This window comes from Sceloporus undulatus, chromosome 2 (assembly GCF_019175285.1).
Source record: "Sceloporus undulatus isolate JIND9_A2432 ecotype Alabama chromosome 2, SceUnd_v1.1, whole genome shotgun sequence".
Classification (NCBI taxonomy): Eukaryota; Metazoa; Chordata; class Lepidosauria; order Squamata; family Phrynosomatidae; genus Sceloporus; species Sceloporus undulatus.
The window spans coordinates 158,101,633-158,120,637 of NC_056523.1; the positions used below are offsets into that span (position 1 = coordinate 158,101,633).

At 43.1% G+C, this 19,005-nt stretch overlaps 1 protein-coding gene across 1 annotated transcript in view; it reads right to left on the minus strand.

Annotated features, from left to right (window-relative positions):
- The window catches only part of ERBB3 (erb-b2 receptor tyrosine kinase 3), a 126,640-nt gene that overhangs the window by 74,237 nt on the left and 33,398 nt on the right, over positions 1–19,005 (minus strand).

Below are 19,005 nucleotides of genomic sequence, written 5' to 3' on the forward strand. Positions count from 1 at the left end.
TCCTGTGCAGCACATGTCTACACTATCAACCTGTATCAGTTTTGTGCCAGTTAAAAGTGATTGCTCCCTACCACGCAAATCATGGGAATGGTAGTTGGATTAGATGCTGAGAAACTTCCCTTTCAACATCACAGAATCGTCATTCTCATATTTCCCTGAAGAGAGGGAATGACTATCTAAGTCTGTCGTATGGCTACATCTTATGCCTTTAGCCTTTGCAAACCGGTTGCCCTCTAGGAAGCGTTCAACTACATACAATTTGCTTAATTCCAAGTTGGTTGAGGGATTATAGAAGTTTTTAGTGCAAAATTTCTGGGGATCATTGAGTCGGCTAGTGGTGCTCTAAGACTCACTTGGGATGCCTCCAGAAGCTGGAAGGCATCTTATGAAGGATAGAGACACAAGCAATACTGCCCTAAAGCTAATTTCTGTTGGTCCTATTGACTAACAGGATCACAAGATGAAGCAAAGGAATAGTGACGGTAATGCCAAACAAGCATGCTTGATGGTTATCTCTTACAAAATCTCTTTCTACTTCCTGCCTGGCACTATAACCACTGATGATAAGTAGCCATCTGTAAGAAAACATGTCCTTCCTCATAAGTAGGCTGGGATTTTTTTTAAAACAAAAACAACTATCCAACTCTCCCCCTTTGCCACATGCAAATAATTTTTGAAGCCAAGGTTCAAAGCTTGAATGGGATGCTCATGCTCAAGAAAAGACATATCCCATGATCCTCAGGCACACAGAAAATTAGCACACAATACTTTGGGGCCAGAGCTATATATCTGGACAGGAACGCTAGAATGGCCCTCTCTTTACCTTTCTCCTACAGTGAAAATTGTTCTTTTCCAACAGGCTTGTAGGAACTGACTGCAAGGGTTTATCAGTATACAAAGACTAAATAGTCTAAAAGTAATTGAAAGAAATTGCAGCATAAGCTTTTGTAGACTTGGTCTACTTCCTCAGATGCATGGAGATGCAAGGATATATAAGTGTTCTCTTTATGTACTGTACTATGATATTTTGATTTTTGTACATGGATTTGCTTAAAAGGTTTTAATTCTCTGGAAATTTAATTACATTGTAACAATAACTTTTAAATGTTTTTACTGACACCTTTGCACATCATTTTATCTGAATTTGTTCTAAATTTTGATATCCAACTGCTGAATCCCAGTTTTGGGGGGGGGGGAAACGTGGTATATGAATGACTGAATTAATCAACAGGAGGTGGAGGAGTAGTGCTAAACATCAAGCATTATTAAGTGTAAAACTTCATTTAACTACTGAACATTTAATAAAAAGTGTTAATAGGTGTCAAACATCAAGATAGGTGAGACGTGGTTACCAATGAGTATTGAATGTAAACTTAAGTTTAAGTTTTATGGCAAGAGTTCAAAATTCCAAATGCTGAAGAATAAAGTCTCTTTGTGTGTATATGTATCCATTGTATATGCATATGTATATGTATGTGTCCATGATATATTAATAACAACATTCTGAAAAACATTTTGTGTATGTGTGTGAATAGGTTCTGTTCAAAGACGTGTGGGTACTACTGCCCAGCATTTTTGTTGTTGTGTGCCTTCAAATCATTTCTGACTTACAGTGACCCTAAGGCAACCCTATCACAGGGTTTTATTGGCAGGATTTATTCAGAGAGGGTTTGCCTTTGTCTCTCTCTGAAGCTGAGAGTGTTACTTGCCCAAGGTCAGCCAGTGGCTTTCCATGGTTGAGGGGGGATTCAAACCCTGGTCTCCAAACTCATAGTCCAACATTCAAACCCTGTCCAGTTGTACTTTTCTGAAAAGAGAGGAAGTGGGTAAGAAAAATGCCAGTTGTCATGGTGCCCTGTATCCTGGCTGCTTGCCACTGACTAATCTCACTGAGATCTAGATGGCATTCTGCCAGGTAAATGATGGACAACTGTGAGCTCACGCACACCCTTAGAAGGTAAATAAGCAATCCACTTCTCCTCCACAGCTAAAGTGGCAGATAATAACTTCATTGTAAGAGGAAGGGCAGAACAGGGATGAAATCTCAGGAAAACAGGTTGCTTGACAGGTCATTGATGGTTTTGCAAGATCTAGATCAGCCTCCCTGCAGATCTACATTTCGTTTTGTACTGTATCTCCTCAAGGAGGAGTAAACTTTAGTAGGTGCATTTACACAACTCAATCACAGCTGGATAAAATAACTGTCACTCAGATTTCCCATGTTAACTTCTTAGCTTCTGTACTGTCCACACACTTGCAAGAGGAGTAGAGATGAGCCTCATGCAGCCCTCCAAGAGGCTGCTGAACTGCAGCTCCCATCAGCCCAAGGCAGCATAGCCAATGGCAATAAATGCCGGGAGACGCAGTCCAAATACTCCTGGAGAGATAGAGGATTTCCACCCCAGATTAGAGCATCTGAGAACTGATCATAAGTAATGTATGCATGTTATGTGTCTTCAGGTTGTTTCTGACATATGGTAACACCAACACGAACTTGTAATGGGGATTTCTTGGCAAGATTTGTTCACAGGAGTTTTGCCATTGCCTCTCCCTGAGGCTGAGAGAATGTGACATGCCATGGTCACCCAGTGAGTTTCATGGCAGAGTGGGAATTGAACCCAGAGTCATAGTCCAATGCTCAAACCACTACAACACACAAGTACTGTGATATGAAATAGATATAGAAAGGGGAGTAAGACAGAGCCTGCAGACATTATTTTTTTAGACTGTAGGTCCTGGAAATCCCCAGACAGCATTATTCAGTCCAAATGAAATTAGTTTTCTAAGCAATTCTGCCTAATGGGATGTTGTGAAAAGCAGAAAAGGAAAACCAATACAAACAGGTAATACATGACCAGAAGAGATTAGTACTATCATTTCCGCTGATTTCATGCTAACTGAGCCATTGCTGAATCTTGATCACCCTCAGTTGGTCCATAGTAGTGAAAGGATGTACAGCCAGCATGGTGTAGCGCAGTGATGGTGAACCTTTTAGAGACCCAGTGTTTGAACTGCAGCCCAAAACCCACTTATTTATTGCAATGTGCCATGTCCCTCTGGCTTTCTAGTAACAAACTCTGGCAAACTCTGTGCTGGGGCGACGGCACGTGTGCCCACAGAGAGGGCTCTGAGTGCCACTTCTGGCACGCGTGCCGTAGTGGTTTGAGCACTGGATTACAATTCTGGAGACCAGGGTTTGATTCCTTGCTTAGCCATGGAAACCCACTGGGTGACCTTGGGCGAGTAATGCACTCTCAGCCCCAGAAAATCTGTGATAGGTTTGCCTTAGGGTCACCACAAGTCGGGCATGCACGTGTAAAGGCATACAGCAATAATAAATGAAAGCTAGAAAGACAGCACAGTATAATAGTTTGAATGTCAGACTAGACTCCCAAAGACCAGGGTTCAAATTCCCACTCAGCCACGGAGCTACTGGGTGGTTGTGGACAAGTCATACTCTCTCAGCCTCAGAGGAAGGTAGTGGCAAGCCAAGAAAACCCATGATGGGGTCACCTTAGGTTCACCATATGTCAGGCTCTACTTGAAGTTAGATACAAAACAAATAAAAAGGTGGTGGTGGGGGGGTAATGATGACAATGACAAGGAGTAACAACTGTCTCTACTGCTGCAAACAGGCAAATGCAGGAGCAGGTCTGGATTCTTTTGCCCTGTTCTAATTGTGGAAGCATTACAGCTGACAGTCAAGGCAGTCCAGGCTAAGCAATTGCCTAGTCGTCCAGTACCACAGCTGTTTTTATTGTTGTGTGCCTTCAAATTATTTCTGACTTAATGGCAACCCTGAGGCAAACCTATCATGGAGGGGGGTGCATTTGCAAGATTTGTTCAGAGGAGGCTTGTCATTGCCTTCTTCTAAGGCTGAGATGTGCCCATGATCATCCAGTGGGTTTCTATGGCCCAGTGCAGATTGGTACCCTGGTCTACCAGAGTCTTGGGATGCATCTGCATTGCAGAAATAATGCAGTTTGACACCACTAACTGCCATGGCTCAAGGTATGGAATGCTGGGATTTGTAGTTTTGTTAGATATTTAGCCTTCTCTGTCACAACAAACTACAAATACCAGGATTCTATGGGACAGAGCCATGACAGTTAAAGTGGTGCCAAACTACTGTACATTATTTTTGCAGTGTAGATGCAGCCTCGGCTCAAGCCACTATATCACACTGGCTCTCAGCAGCATAGTCCAGAAGAGCAAGGCAGAAACAGTAAGTAAATAAGTAAACAGAATGCATGTGAAGAGAAAAACAGCTTCTCTTGCAGGATTCCAGAGATGAATTCCTTGACATATAAAAAAAGTTTAAGGCATTTTTAAACAAACTGTCACTGATACTCCATTTTCTTATTCTCATGGTTTGTGTGTGGAAGCTTCTCTGTTATATACAAAAGCCTGGCATTTGGAATAAAGTGAGAGCAGTTTTAAAAAACAAAACATAATCAGGGTGTAAAGAGTTGCACATACAATTTACAAACATTACTATCCAAGCATTAATCCATGAAACTTCCAATCTTAAATCTTTGTTCTTGGTTCATTGATGACACTGCATGTTAATTCATGATATTGCATCTGTCAATTTTATCACCATTTGGTGTATGAAAACTGGGAAGTTTATCACACTGAGAAAAATGATAGGAGCATAGCAGGATGCTCCTGTCAATATTGTGCAATTTGGCAAAGATTATCACATGACGTCGCACAACATCGCAAACATCCCATGATTATCCCATGAATAAAAAGGAATTATAGTGCCGCTTTTTAGTCACAGGATTTTCCTGGGTGGGCACTTGGATACACAACTACTACTTCATAATGCCTTGGAGGAGTTCTTTACACACTGAGTTGTCAGTTTTTTAAAAATCTATGGGACAAGGGAAGAATTCTGGGCCTGCATTTGTTCTGTGCGCCTCATTCATGTATGAAATGAGGAGGAACAGGGGAGGATGCACAAGGTTATCAATCAATCAAACCTGCTGGAGAAGTGGGATATAAATAAAATTTTGTTGGTGGTGGTAGTGGTGGTGCTAAGGGATAGTGATTTGTCCAAGGCCACCTTGGGAGTTCTTTTTAACCAACTGAGATCTGCCCCAAGGTTTCCCATTATAAACCCAATCCCTTCCTCAACCTGGAACCTACTATATGCATTGTACTTACAACTCTCATTATGTCCCACCATGGTGATAAGTGTGGTAAAAAGACATCTGGAAGGTACAAGGCTGGGGAAGTCCATTCTGCCTGAACCACACAGACCCTATGGCATGGTTTCCATTTGCATTTTGCATTTTGCAAAAACAAAAAAATACATAGACACACATGTGCACTTGCAAGAAAACCTACTGACATGGAATCCAGTGTGTGTGTGTGGGGGGGATGTTGGGTTTCACACTGTTGAACTATTTTCTGCAGTACTGGAGGCCCCAGTTTGGGTGTGTACCTTTGTATCTACAAAGTTCATCAGAGTTAAACACGAACCTTCCAAACCCACAAGCCTCCTGCGATTGCCTCAGAACTGACACACCATCAAACTGGCTGGGCAGCTTCTTTTGCCAAGTGTGGCACAAACAAATAAATCAAACAACCAACAGTTTCGGCAAATCAACAGCCCAAAGCAACTGTTATGGGGGGAAGGGAGAAGTGGTGCTGGCCAGGGGTTGTTGTACCCGGAACACAACAGGACTTTGGCACCTTATGAATATATATACAGCCACACAGCACACCCTACTCAGGGAGGGATGGGGGAAGAGTATGAGGGCACAGAAATGCATGTGCGGCCAACTTGGCTAGAAATGTGGGCTCAGGATTCCAAAGTGTAAAGGTTTGTGTTGGCTTCTGTGATGCCTTTTGAGAGGGGTGAGGAGAAAATGATCCCACTGGAACAATTTAACTTGAAAGGTGGCTTACAAATCGATTGAGTAATTAATAAATCTATTCAACAATTAAACATGCATTAAATAAGTCATCCCAGAAGGTCCTGTACATTTCAAAATTGTTTCAGCCCACTAGTCAGTCCAAGGCTGCCACACTGCAGAAATAATCCAGTTTGACACCACTTGAACTGCATGGCTCAATGCTATGGAATTCTGGGAACTGTAGAGCTCTGCTTCCACAACCAACTACAATTCCTAGAACAGCATATAACTGAGCCATGGCAGTTCAAGTGGTGTCAAATTGGATTACCTCTGCATTGCAGAGGCAGCCACAGAGAAACTGGCCTTTGGGATGTGGGGAAGGAAGCCTCAGATAGCTCTGGAAGTGGAGGAAAAGGGACACAGGGGTTTCATTGTGGTTGGATGGAACTGCTGTGCTCTCCAAGCCCCTTTGTGTGAAGGGCCTCAGGGCAATATCCTGGCTGGACAACAATGGGTGGATTATTGATGGGGAAGAGGCAGAGGGGATTGTAGCAAGCCATGCTGACTACTTTGCTGACTACTCCACAGCAGAAAAGTCTTGAAAGGGTTTTGCCACAAGTCTTCTTGAAGGACAGGGAACAGAACTGCTGGGGAATGAATCATAGAGTTGGAAGAGATTCAAGGTTCATCCAGTCCAACCTCTGCCATGCAGGAACTCACAATCAAAGCACCTCCAACAGATGGCCATCCAGCCTCTGCTTAAAAACCTCCAACAAAGGAGACTCCACCACTCTCCAAGTGTGTTCCACTGCCCAAAAGCTCTTACTGTCAGGAGGCTCCTCATAATGTTGAGGTGGAATCTCTTTTCTGGTAGTTTGCATCCATTGTTCAGTGTCCTTTTTTTTGGAGCAGCAGAAAATAAGCTTGCTCCATCTTCAATATGAACCCCTTCAAATACATATATGGGGCTGTCATATCATCTCAAATGATTGTTACTGTTGTTGTTGTTGTTGTGTGCCTTTAAGTCATTTCTTGGCAAGATTTGTTCAGTGGGAGTTTGCTCTTGCCTTCGTCTGAGGCTAAGAGAGCATGACCTGGCCAGTGGGTTTCCATGGCTGGAGGGGGATTTGAACCCCCCCCCAGTCATAGTCCAACGCTCAAACCTTCACACCATAATCATGAAGCCCTCCAGCTTTTGAGACTACAAGTCCATCAGTCTGAGCCTAGCCCAAGAGAACTGCACTCCAACAACTTTGAGAGTTGGGGCATGATCCTTGAGAGTCCAGATTCATGTATTATCCTAAACCAGGATTGATGTATCCATTCAGGTCTGTCTATAGGCCTTCATGCACCCACTCTGGCCGGTAACCACTGTCCTGAAAGAGTGAAAAGGAGGGAGAGGAGGAGAGGGTGGGTGGCAATGACAGCTCCCCACTCGCCTGATTTTCCCAGTCCAGACCAACGGCTCCAGCCTGGGAGGCAAACTGCAGCCAAGCACTACAAGCCCCTTCCTGAAGAGATAAGAGGGCAAGAGGGAGGAAGGGAACATGAAAGTCCTGGAGGAAGTGTTTACCACTGTCCAAGTCTCAATCTCATTGCCCCCCCCTCACTTCCCTTCTTCAACCCCTTAGGTAGGGAGCTACAAGGGGCCCATTCTGTACCCTTTTACCTGAAAGGGAAGGAAAAACTCTGGAGCTAAATGGAATGTATTTCTCAGATGTCGTGGATTGGATTGTCACATAATAAGGATCATCATGGATTACAGCCTTGAAGACTTGGGTGGTAGCTTCTGGGGGTCCTGCTTAGCTTGGGCACAGGGGTGGGTGGAGAAGGGGGCAGCCAGTGGATTGGAAGCTGGAGAAGGCAAGGAGCCAGCAGTGCTGGGTTTTGTCCCCCTGTCACAGTGACAAGTCCTTTGCAGGGCTGCTATTCAAGACCCAGACGTGAGTCAGAGCCCAGCAGCTGAAGGGAGAAAGAGCCGTTTTGTCTCTGCCGGGGCTGAGATAAGAGGAACCATGGCCACCGGCACCTCCCTACACGCATTAATACAGTCTCTCTAGCCTCCCACCCAGCCCAGGGCACCTGAGGTTTACTTTTTACAGGGGGGAAAATTGCTTCCACAGCTTCTTGCAGCACACAATACCAATAGTGCCAATCGGACTTATTTGGGACTACAGAATCACCCCGACATACTGGCCTTGAAATGTTCTGAGAGTTGTGGTACCAAAAACAAATCCATTTCTTCAGCTCTGGAGCAACTGCACTTGTAGAGGAGCATATCAAGGTGGGTAGTTCACATACCTGAGAATGCCCCACAACTATTTTATCCGCACTGGAGAAGCTAGGTAAGAAACCCATCATAGATGGGAGGGATTCATGTCCCCACACTGCCAATGCCCACTGTGAATGAGGCTGGGGCAGAGAATCAGTGTTTCCCTCTCTTCAGTCTGCACAGAAAAGCCTTGCTCCATTTAGCACAACCAGAAGGGTCTCATACACAGAAATAAAACAGCCTAGATCAGACTTCCCTAGCAAAGAAGGGTCATACAGAAATAAAACAGTCTAGCACACTCTAGTGCAAAGAGGTGGCAGCTTGTTATTTTCTGACTCCAGATCGCAAATTATAATGGTAAGTCTACCTTTGATCCAGTCATTTAAAGCTGAGATAATTTCTTATTTTTGTGGAAATGAGAGTATGAGTCACCCAGGTGAAAAAGAGAGGGAATTAGCCATATTTTGAAATCAGTTTTTGCCTGTCTGAATTGAATCATACCAGCGTAAGAGTCGAAGGCTGAGATACAGGAAAGCTTAAGGGCTGGGAGGAGGCAAACAAGTCAACACAAAAACTCCAGCCTACAAACAAACATCCAACTCAATTCGGCAGTTGGGTCATCTAGAACGTACATAATGAATATCTTAAAAATGGGGCTAATGGAAAGACACACAGCTGCAATAATCAACAGACTTCTTGACACTCTTGCTGTAATGCTGAGGCAATGTCATCTGTTCCTCAGTATGGCGCTTTCTTGATGTGTGTACTACACTAGTGTGGCTACATCAGGAATCCTTTTTTGCTAGGGAAGTCTGATCTAACTGTCCTTCCAGCATCAAAACTTAGTTTACATTTACATATTCAAAATAAACTTTCCTCCCCCTGCTGTAAAATAATAAAAAAGAAGTCAAAAACAAAAAAATCATATACATACACCCCAAAGATGCTCTGGCAGATTCTATAAATTGCCATCTGTAATGAGCATTGACTTTCTGCTGTTCAAGTTAGCTCTGTTCCTCCTGCCCCACCATCTTCAGTTGATAAAGGCAATGCATGCCATCATAGATATTGTATATGCACAAACACATCATTTATTTCTGACCAGCTGTCCACTCACTTTCAGGGTGACACACAGTGGCTGAATCATTGCAGTTGAGAGATCTGGACTCTACCAGAAGACTGGGAAACTGAAAATCTGAGAGGGAGGACTCCAGCCTTGGGTGTAAAAAGACATCAACAACAAAAAAAAGTAGCCAAGAGCTACTAGATTACCATCCCAAGTCTCCTGCCTCTTTACTGCTGAAAATGTTGGGACCTCATGCATTGCTATTTTTACACGTGTACTTCCTTTCTTCCATGAAGCTCACGATAGAAATGGCTGAATTTTGTCTTCACAACTCCTCTAAGAAATACATCGGACGAAGAGATATGACTTTGGCCATGTTACTCAGTGCCCATTATAGTTCCGCAGTGATTTGAACCTGGATTTCCTCAGCCAAAGAACACCACACTGTCTGCTACATCACACTGCCCGGTGTTTGAAAGCTATGGGAGACATATATCTGAATGTCAAGATTGTTACATCCTTAGACAGAGATAGGAAGCATGGAACTGAGTTGCTTTTGTGAAAAATACAACGCTCTTATTCCACGGTTTCTGGGTTTTAGCTCTCCTCTCTCAGTGGAGGCTGCTGTGTGTGCTACTCGGGGAGCATTTAGGAGTAGTGGTGCCCTAGGATACAAGCTGTACAGAGTAAATAATTACCCACCCACTGTGTTCCTTTACAGATTAACGCACAAATAAACATGCCCTTGACCCTGGCCGACCTGAAACACAACACTGATATTTACACAACCCCATAATTCCTTCATGTTAATGTCTTTCCATTCCAACTGCTTATAACTAGTTATCCTAGCAAATCCCAGCTAACTCTTCAAATGTGTGTTAATGACCAGCACAGTGCAATGATTAAGGCAAAAACTTTCTACAAGCCATCCAGAAAATCCTGTAGTGGCTTTATGCAGTTAAAGGTGGCCTTAGGCAAACCACATTGTCTATTTATTTCTTGGCATTCCTTCTCAACCTTTAGAAAAGGGGGGGAAATCATGCAGGGCACCAGAGGTAGACAGTAACTCCCAGCAACTTTACCTAGCATAGCCAATGGGGATGAATGCTGAGATTTACAGTCCATCAACATTTGGAGCAGATTCCCGTCCTTGCCGTAGGATATAATAGGAGAATAACAATATTTTGGAGGTTGTTTTGAAGGTTAGTGTCATACTGTATACAAAACCCTTAATGCTTAAATTATGTGCTATATGAATAATTATGTTACTATTATTAGCTACTTTATGGGCACTTGGAACTCTGCCTTATGAATAATTTTTAGTACTAATGGATATTATTTAACTATCAATGTGCACCATGGTGATGCATACATTTTAAAATTCAACAGAATGGAAACAACAGGGAAAGAGAGTGATCAAGATGCAGCGTTCAAAAGGGAGAGAGAGTGAACTATCTCAGCTATTGTCAAGATACTTGTGTGTTAACAGTCAGTGTTGTTAACAATATAATTGTACCTCCTGCATGTCAATTCCCCATCTCCAAGCATATGCAGCACTGTTAATATACACCTGACCCTATGAAGACTATATACTCCCATCCACATGTAATGGACTTTAGTCCACAAAATGGCATGTTATAATAAATCTCTTAGTACTAAAGGTGCCAGAGACCTCTGTTGTTTTGCTACAACAGACTAAAAGGGTTTTCTTAGGCAAGGACTGATTTTGTAAATCAATACTCAGGATGAGCGATAGGGAAACTCAGGGATTTATTACACCAAAGGCTTACGGAAAAGCATTGTCCATAAGAGGGCCCCAGTACTCAGCAGGCTGATCATGAGCCAGATCTGTCCTGCAGAAACTTCCCTTTTACAGCCACCTGCTCACTGTTGGGAGAGCCAGCAGATTCATTGGGCTTGGGTGCAAAATATTTATGGACTTTACAGGGCCAAATTAATTTTCTCCTCCTGTATGATTTTTAACATCTTTGTCTGATGAAGAAACTAACAGGGTTCAATAGCTCATGTAAAGCATTTTGTGTTTTTTGGTTGGAATAATAAAGGTATTGTCACAATATCTCTGAATTTTGATCAAATACAAGATTTCTACATATTGTTTTTTTTTTGGGGGGGGGGTTAGCTATGAGGCTGTGTTCTAAAGGGCTTCATAGCCCAAAAAACCCACAATAAACTATGGATGCCGACCCTGAAAGCCTTTGACTTCACATTTCTCCACATTGCTTTTTTGTAATGGCTTTATTCAATTAAAAGGGAAATCTTTTACATCAGTCTGCCCTAGGCTGGCACCCTACATGTGTACTAATTGGATGATGGGGGGCTATAGTCAAATGCCAGGAAAAGGCTGCTTCATTTGTTTATTCTGATATCTAACTGAATTCAGTGGGAAGCCAGATGGTGTAGTGGTTTGAGCATTGGACTCAACTCTGGAAAAAAAGGGTTCAAATCCCCACTCAGCCATGGAAACCCACTGAGTGACATTGGGCAAGTCACTCTCTCAGCCTCAGAGGAAGGTAAGGGCAACCCCCCCTCTAAACAAATTTTTCCAAGAAAACCCCATGAAAATGCATAGGGTCACAAAAAGTTGGAAATGTCTTAAAGGCACGAAACAGCAACAACAACAACGAAAGTTAGTACTTGGATGAAAGATTGCAAACAAATCCCATGTGCTATAGGTTATATTTTAGAGGAAGGAGTTGGCAAAAGGCGTTCCTTGCCTAAGAAAACCCTATGAAAAATTAATGGAGTGCCCATAAAATGACAGGGGACTTGAAGGCTGAAACACATGCAAAGGTACACACTTTGTATAGAATTGCAGCCTAAATTGCAATCTTTATTTCTAATATGCCTTACTGGCCACCTAACACATATTCTGCTCAAAGTTTGGAAAGGCTATTTGAACCACAGGTCACAGAATCCTCCAGGTACTGAGAATTATAGTCCAAAAAAGTATTCTTCTGGGATTTAAAATTTAAAAGGTAACTTTTCAAAACTGGTAAATGTGTGCATTTCCACTGCAGCAGTGACAAAGGATGAACCATATAGGAGCAGGAATGGGGCTCAGTGCTTGGCACATGTAGGGTTGCCATATCCCACCTGTGGGCGGGACTTTCCCAGTTTTGGGCGGGTCCACACGGTCCTGCCCCGGTTTGCCCCCGCCTAGGGTTGCCATGTCCTGCCTGGGGGCGGGACTTTCCCAGTTTGGGGCAGGGCCACACGGTCCCACCCCGGTTTGGCCCCGCCCCCAGGACTCCCCCCCCAGCGAGGCCCTGGAGGCAGCTCCACCCCTCCCTCCCCGTGGCTGTGTCCCACCCTCCCTGTCTCCCTGCCTGGCTCAGCCTAGAGAGCAGGTCTTCAGGACACCTGCCACTCAGACCTATTGCCAGCCCACTTGGTATATATGTCTTGCAAAAGGCATTACTTTCCAGGTTACAGTGAGGAAAAAAAGGCCATAAATCGTTCATGTTTCACTGGGAGTCTAAATGCCTCATACCGTGTCAGTATTCTTGTAATTCTTTATCACAGGATCGTTTTTGAGATCCTAAACACCTTTACTTGTAATATGCAAATTTCCCCTGAAGCTGACCAATGAGAAAGAAGCAATCAGCCCTCCTCTTGGGTTGGTTTTCAATGGCTTGGAAGGAAGAGATTTTGCCTTGCTTGTAAATAGGAAGGGCTTTGGGGTAGCAAAAGGCTGCAGAAATAGTTTGACCCCCCCCCCCTTAAACATCCATGGCTCAGTGCTATAGGATTCTGGGAATTGTAGTTTCTTGTGGCACCAGAGCTCTCTTGACAAAAGGAGGCTGAATGGTCCACAGAGCTACAGTTCCCAGGATTCCATAGCCTTGAGGAGGAGGAGAAGGAGGAGGAGGAAGGGTGCCTTGAAGGGCAGAATTGGGGCAGAGGAGGAGGAGGAGGAGGAGGAGTTGGAGGAAAGCTGAGTCAGTGGCCATTAGGTCTGCCTTGGTTTTTTGGGGTTTTTAAATTATTTTTAAAAATATAAAATACTTATTTTATTTTATTTTATTAATTTTTATTATTGCTTTTTATTTTTTATTTTATTAATTTTTATTATTGCTTGTTTTTATTTCATTAATTTTTATTATTGCTTGTTTTAGTTTATTAATTTTTATTATTGCTTGTTTTATTTTATTAATTTTTATTATTGCTTGTTTTTTATTTTATTACATTAATTTTTATTATTAAATATATACACCCCTGCCTTGTTTTTTTTAATTATTTTTTATTATTAAATATATGCAAGTGCATTTTCTGTGTATTTATGGCGATTTGAATGCTAACAAGTCTGCCATTCTTGGCCAATTATAGTGGTGGTGATGATGATGATGGTGGTGATATTGATATCAACAAGCCTCTGAGGCACGGCCAATGTAACTTGCTGTGATTTTTACAAACTCATGCGCAGTGAAGAAAAACCACAGTCCCTTGCCCAAGTACACACTTCTGAGAAATACAGTTGAACCCGAGGGCAAGTCCATTTCTGCCATCTGTCTAGGAATAATGTCAAAATGTCCTCCATTTTGATCATGCCTAAAAAACATGCATTTATATTAAGATTTTTTTAAAAAACCTCAATTTTTCGCATGTCCTCCATTTTTAAAAAAAACGTGTCCTACATTTGAAAACGTTGCCCTACATTTGTCCCGGTTTGGAGGTCCTGACTTATGGCAACCCTACCCCTGCCCCCGGGATTTCCCCTGCCCCCGGGCTGAGGGGAGGATTCCCTCCCCACTTGTGCTCCGCCGCCGCCGCCGCAGCAAGGCCAGGGCCCAGGCCGGGAGGGAAAGCCTCCCTGAAGGGAGGATTCTCTTCCCACTTGGGCTCCACTGCCGCCGCAGCAAGGCCGGGGCCCAGGCCAGGAGGGAAAGCCTCCCTGAAGGGAGGATTCCCTCCCTGCTTGGGCTCCGCCACCGCCGCAGCGAGGCCGGGGCCCAGGCCGGGAGGGAAAGCCTCCCTGAAGGGAGGATTCCCTCCCTGCTTGGGCTCCGCCACCGCCGCAGCAAGGCCGGGGCCCAGGCCGGGAGGGAAAGCCTCCCTGAAGGGAGGATTCCCTCCCTGCTTGGGCTCCGCTGCTGCCGCTGCCGCAACAAGGCCAGGGCCCAGGCCCGGAGGGAAAGCCTCCCCTCAGCGAGGCTCCTATTCAAATGTAGGACACAAAAAAAAGTGTCCTACATTTGAAAATTTTATCCTACATTTGTCCTGGTTTGGAGGTCCTGACGTATGGCAACCCTAGGCACACGCCATTAAAAGCCAGGGAGCAAATGATGGGAAACATTCTTTATATGAAACCCTGGACAGCTGGAGCCAATTAGAGTAGTAGCCCATTCTAGATTAGATGGACAAATAATCTAATGTGAGGTAGATCTCATCTAAGAAAACATACCAGCTTCAACTGTAATTCTGTTGGGCACAGGGAACCCAGCATTCCACAGATATATTTTCAAGACACTCCTAAAAGATCAAATGCATACGCAAGGATAGAATTCACTGGGACATTTCTGTAGTGTTTGTTTCTTTTCCCATCTGGCAGTTCTGAGTGATTCAAATACCTTGGATATGAGGGGCATCAGTTCCTTAATGAAGAAATAAAATAAGGTGTTCTGTCTGCCATTATGTACAGTAACCTGGGGCCAAAACAACTGCAGAAATAACCCAGTTTGAGACCAGTTTAACTGCTCTAGCTCAATGCTAGGGAATTCTGGGAACTGCAGTTTTGTAAAACATGTAGCCTTCTCTGTCAGAGCTCTGGTACCACAATAAACTACAATTCCCAGGATTCCCTAGCACTGAGCCAGGATAGTTAAAATCCTCTCAAACTGGATTATTTCTGCAATGTGTTTTGGATCTTTCTTTCCAACAGAATATCTGTGTGGGCCTAAGCACCCTAAAGGCACCAGATTGCACCTGATCTTGGCACGTAAGCAGGGTCAGCTCTGGTTAGTACTTAGTACCAGATGGGAGACTGCCAGCGAATACTACATTTCAGAGGAAGGGACTGGCAAAACTACCTCTGAGTATTCCTTGCTCAAGAAAACACTAGGAAATTAATGAGGTTGCCATAAGTCAACAGGCAACTTGAAGGCACATCCCCCCCCTCTCTCTCTCTCACACACACACACACACATACTGTATACAGCAGCTGTCCATTTGAAAGTTAAAAATACATTTGCTGTCTCAAAAGGTGTAATTTGATAACCCTGAGATTTACAGCCTCATATGTGCCTATAAACACTGTGTATTGCTGTCATGATGTATGGACAATCTTCTGTCTGTTATGGTTTTGTTAGAAATTCAAATACAATTCTTTGGAACGTGAAAATACTATTGCATACCTGTTGTGTATTTTGCCTGTGTATGTATAAGGGCTGGGTGTGTTGTTTCTTTATTGTGTCACTACTCAACAGAGGCTGGGTTCCAAAGACCAACTTCAGGGCACACCCAAAGTTTGGGGCATTATGTGCTCATTGGCAGATCTAACTTCTCTGCTTTTATCAGTACACTGCCCAGATTAGCCACATGACTAACTGAATTTGAAACTCCTCAGTTTCAAAAGATGCTTGTTATATGGAAAGCTACCACTTGAAAAACACAAGTCCCAAGGACCTTTGGAATCTCAAGAGATACATGAGATGAATTTCTTTCTATGGACCTTATCACACGCGGCTTTTAAACCATCATAAAAGTTTGATAATAGCACCTTTAGCAATACCTATTTCACGACACCGTCACCTTCCCATCATCACCTTGCCTTACAAGCACGGTTACCCCGCACCTTGCCAATGTTGGGACAAACCCATCAATAAGCTCCCAATCACACTGGATAGGAGGTAGGCCAGGGAGGCAGGGTTGAAGGTAGAAGAGAACACACAGGACCAGAAACAGCACAAATAAAGAGACATGTGGTAGGGAATGCTCCCAATCTAGTATATATACACTTCCTTTCATTAACACAATCACTGTGACAATGAGGGTCATGTGATAAAGTGCTATGAACAGGCATCAGAATAAGCTGTTTTGTCATACACAGTTATCATACACATTCATTTGCAGCCTTACACAGAGTTAAAATGGAATAAAGGTCCTGTCCAGATGGGCCTGATAGCACATACTCAGTACGTGCTAGGGTTGCCCGGGAGCATCCTTTTTAGACACTCCCTAACCCTAGTATGTACTGAGTACGTAAAAATGGCGGTGCCCTGTCTACATTCTTTCACCTAACTAGGGGGTCTGCCCTATACAGCTCATTGACTCTGGTATGTATACACAGTCCTATGCTGGTGAGACCCTGGAAGTATCAAAGTCAGGGATAGGCAATCCTGGTTACATACACACACTTTTTGACCGATTGCAGACTGACAATTATGGTAGCAATGAACTGTGGTTGCAAAGAACCCACTGAAACTGATGGGTTGAAAAGGGAGTTGGTAACATTTTGCCACTTACACTTCACATAACTCAGTACAGTTATAGCTGGCTTTTGCACATTATTCTGGAGGTAAGCTAAGCAAGTAACAATGCTATTTACAATCATTTACACTAACATCTCATCTTTACTCTAATGAGCTCTTCTCCTGCCCACTTTATCTTCATAACAACTGTTGTGCTTAAAATGTAACTTGTTGCAGTTATAGTTCTGTGCACCCCATTCCAAATAGTTACTGATATAATTACAGTTTTAAAAAAACAGTATTTCCCCACTTCTCAAAGACAACTGAAACACATACTGTTAGCACAACAATATCTGACAGCCACAAATTGCAAGCTTGTGATACAAAATGCAGCTTCTTTCTGTCCATCCTGTCATCCCTTCGGCATCCATAACAGATCATGCGGCACAAGCATGAGCCACCATTTGATCCCTGGGATGGGGTACACCCCCATAATCATAAAAGTAGCTAAAAGGGTACAGTTGGGAAAGGTGTGGATTTTTTAACTGTAATATAACCTGGTTGCAACTTAGTGCAAACAGGAATTATTTGTAAATAACTAATCAGCTCTAAAAAGCTCCCTCCAAGCTGTACCTGAGAGTCAGAGTTACTACAACTGTCCTAAGTTTACCCTGTGAATTTCATAGCTCAATGAGGTCTAGAACTTGGGCCTCCAAAGTCCTTGTCTAACATTCAAACCACTACACCACTGCACTGTATTCTGGTACAGTATAGTAAACAATAGATGGAAAGTGTCCCGATTTTATCATCTTTAGACAGAAATATAAAATGCACATTGTATTTCATTGTATCCATGAATCATTCAATTATACTTTATATCTCTTTCAGTCATTTTGAGCCAACTTGGATCAAAATCAAACCACTAAAGAAGTTACAGCACATCCATTAGCAGAGTACAAAATCAGGTTAGGAACCAGGGCCCTGTTTGTCCTGCAAGAAAAATGTAAGAATTTCTGCAGAATATTTCTATGGTCCAAGGTATGAGTTTTCAACTACAGAAACATAGAACTACAGAATCATAGAGCCAGAAGGGACCTCATTGGCCATGAAGTCCAACCCCCTGCTCAGTGCAGGAGTTCCATCTAAGCATCTCCAGCAGGTTGATGTCCAGCCTCTTTTTGAAGATGTCCAAAGAGATTCCACCACCTCTTTAGGCAACTGGTTACATTTCCAAGCCTCTCTTACTGTCAAATAGTTCTTTCAAATGTTGAATCAAAATCTACTCTCCTGTAGCTTTAAATCATTAGACCTAGTCTTACCATTTGGACAGCAGAGAACAGGCCTGCTGCCTTCCCTTTGTGACAGCCCTTGATGTATTTAAAGAGTACAACCAGTCTCCTCTCAGTCTTCACTTCACCAAGCTGAAAATGCCCAGATTCTTCCACCTTTCCTCATCTGTTTTGTTCTCCATACCATTTATCATCCTTCTCTGAACCTGCTCCAACTTAACTATACACTTCTTAAGATGAGGTTTTCAGTACAAGACACAGTACTCCAGATGAGGCAGAATATAGTGGGAATAATATTTGAAAACTATGTTTCTATTAATGCAGGCTAAAATAGCATTTGCCTTTTTTTTGCTGAGGCATCACACTGCATAAACTGAAAATAAAGTTACGATCAATTTATGACTGACAATAACCCCAAGGACCTTTTTGCATGTAGTAATGCTGAGCCATGTATCCCCCATTCTATACTTGTGCTACCTTTAGTGGTTGTGTAAAAGAGGGAAGTTGAGCAGGTGCTTCTTGTTACCTGGTTGCATGACCAGCAGCACCTGTTAAAATTCCCCCTTCTACCTAACCAATAAAAGTACAGCAGCACTCTGGCAACCCTAACTGGAGCATTGTGTTTAGTTTAAACATGGAAACCTTGTAATGTGAAGTGGGGTGGGGGAAGGAACACAGACTCTAACAGGCAGGTCTTGGCTTGTAAATAGTTGTTTTTAAAAGGTCAGTGGAAGATAAGGAATAAACCCAGTATTTGACTCCTTTCCATTTTAATCACCTTAAGGCTCCCTCGAAACACAAAGGAGGGCCCAGCTGAGCTATTTTTAACCTTTCATAGTAACATTTTACAGAACTTGAATGGCAGCTTCTGTTTCTGAGCAATCCTACAGGAACTGAAAGGAGGTTTTTCAGCAAAATTTATCAAAGCCAAATGAGAAAACATCTGGGGAGTGTGCCAAGACTTCTTCGAGGACCTGTCATCTCACAAAAGAGCTTGTTGTGAAGCGTACAGAGCTGGATGTCACTTTCAGGGCCCATAGAACACTGTGAAATCCATTTTCTCCGCTTTACAATGCCATCCCTCTCA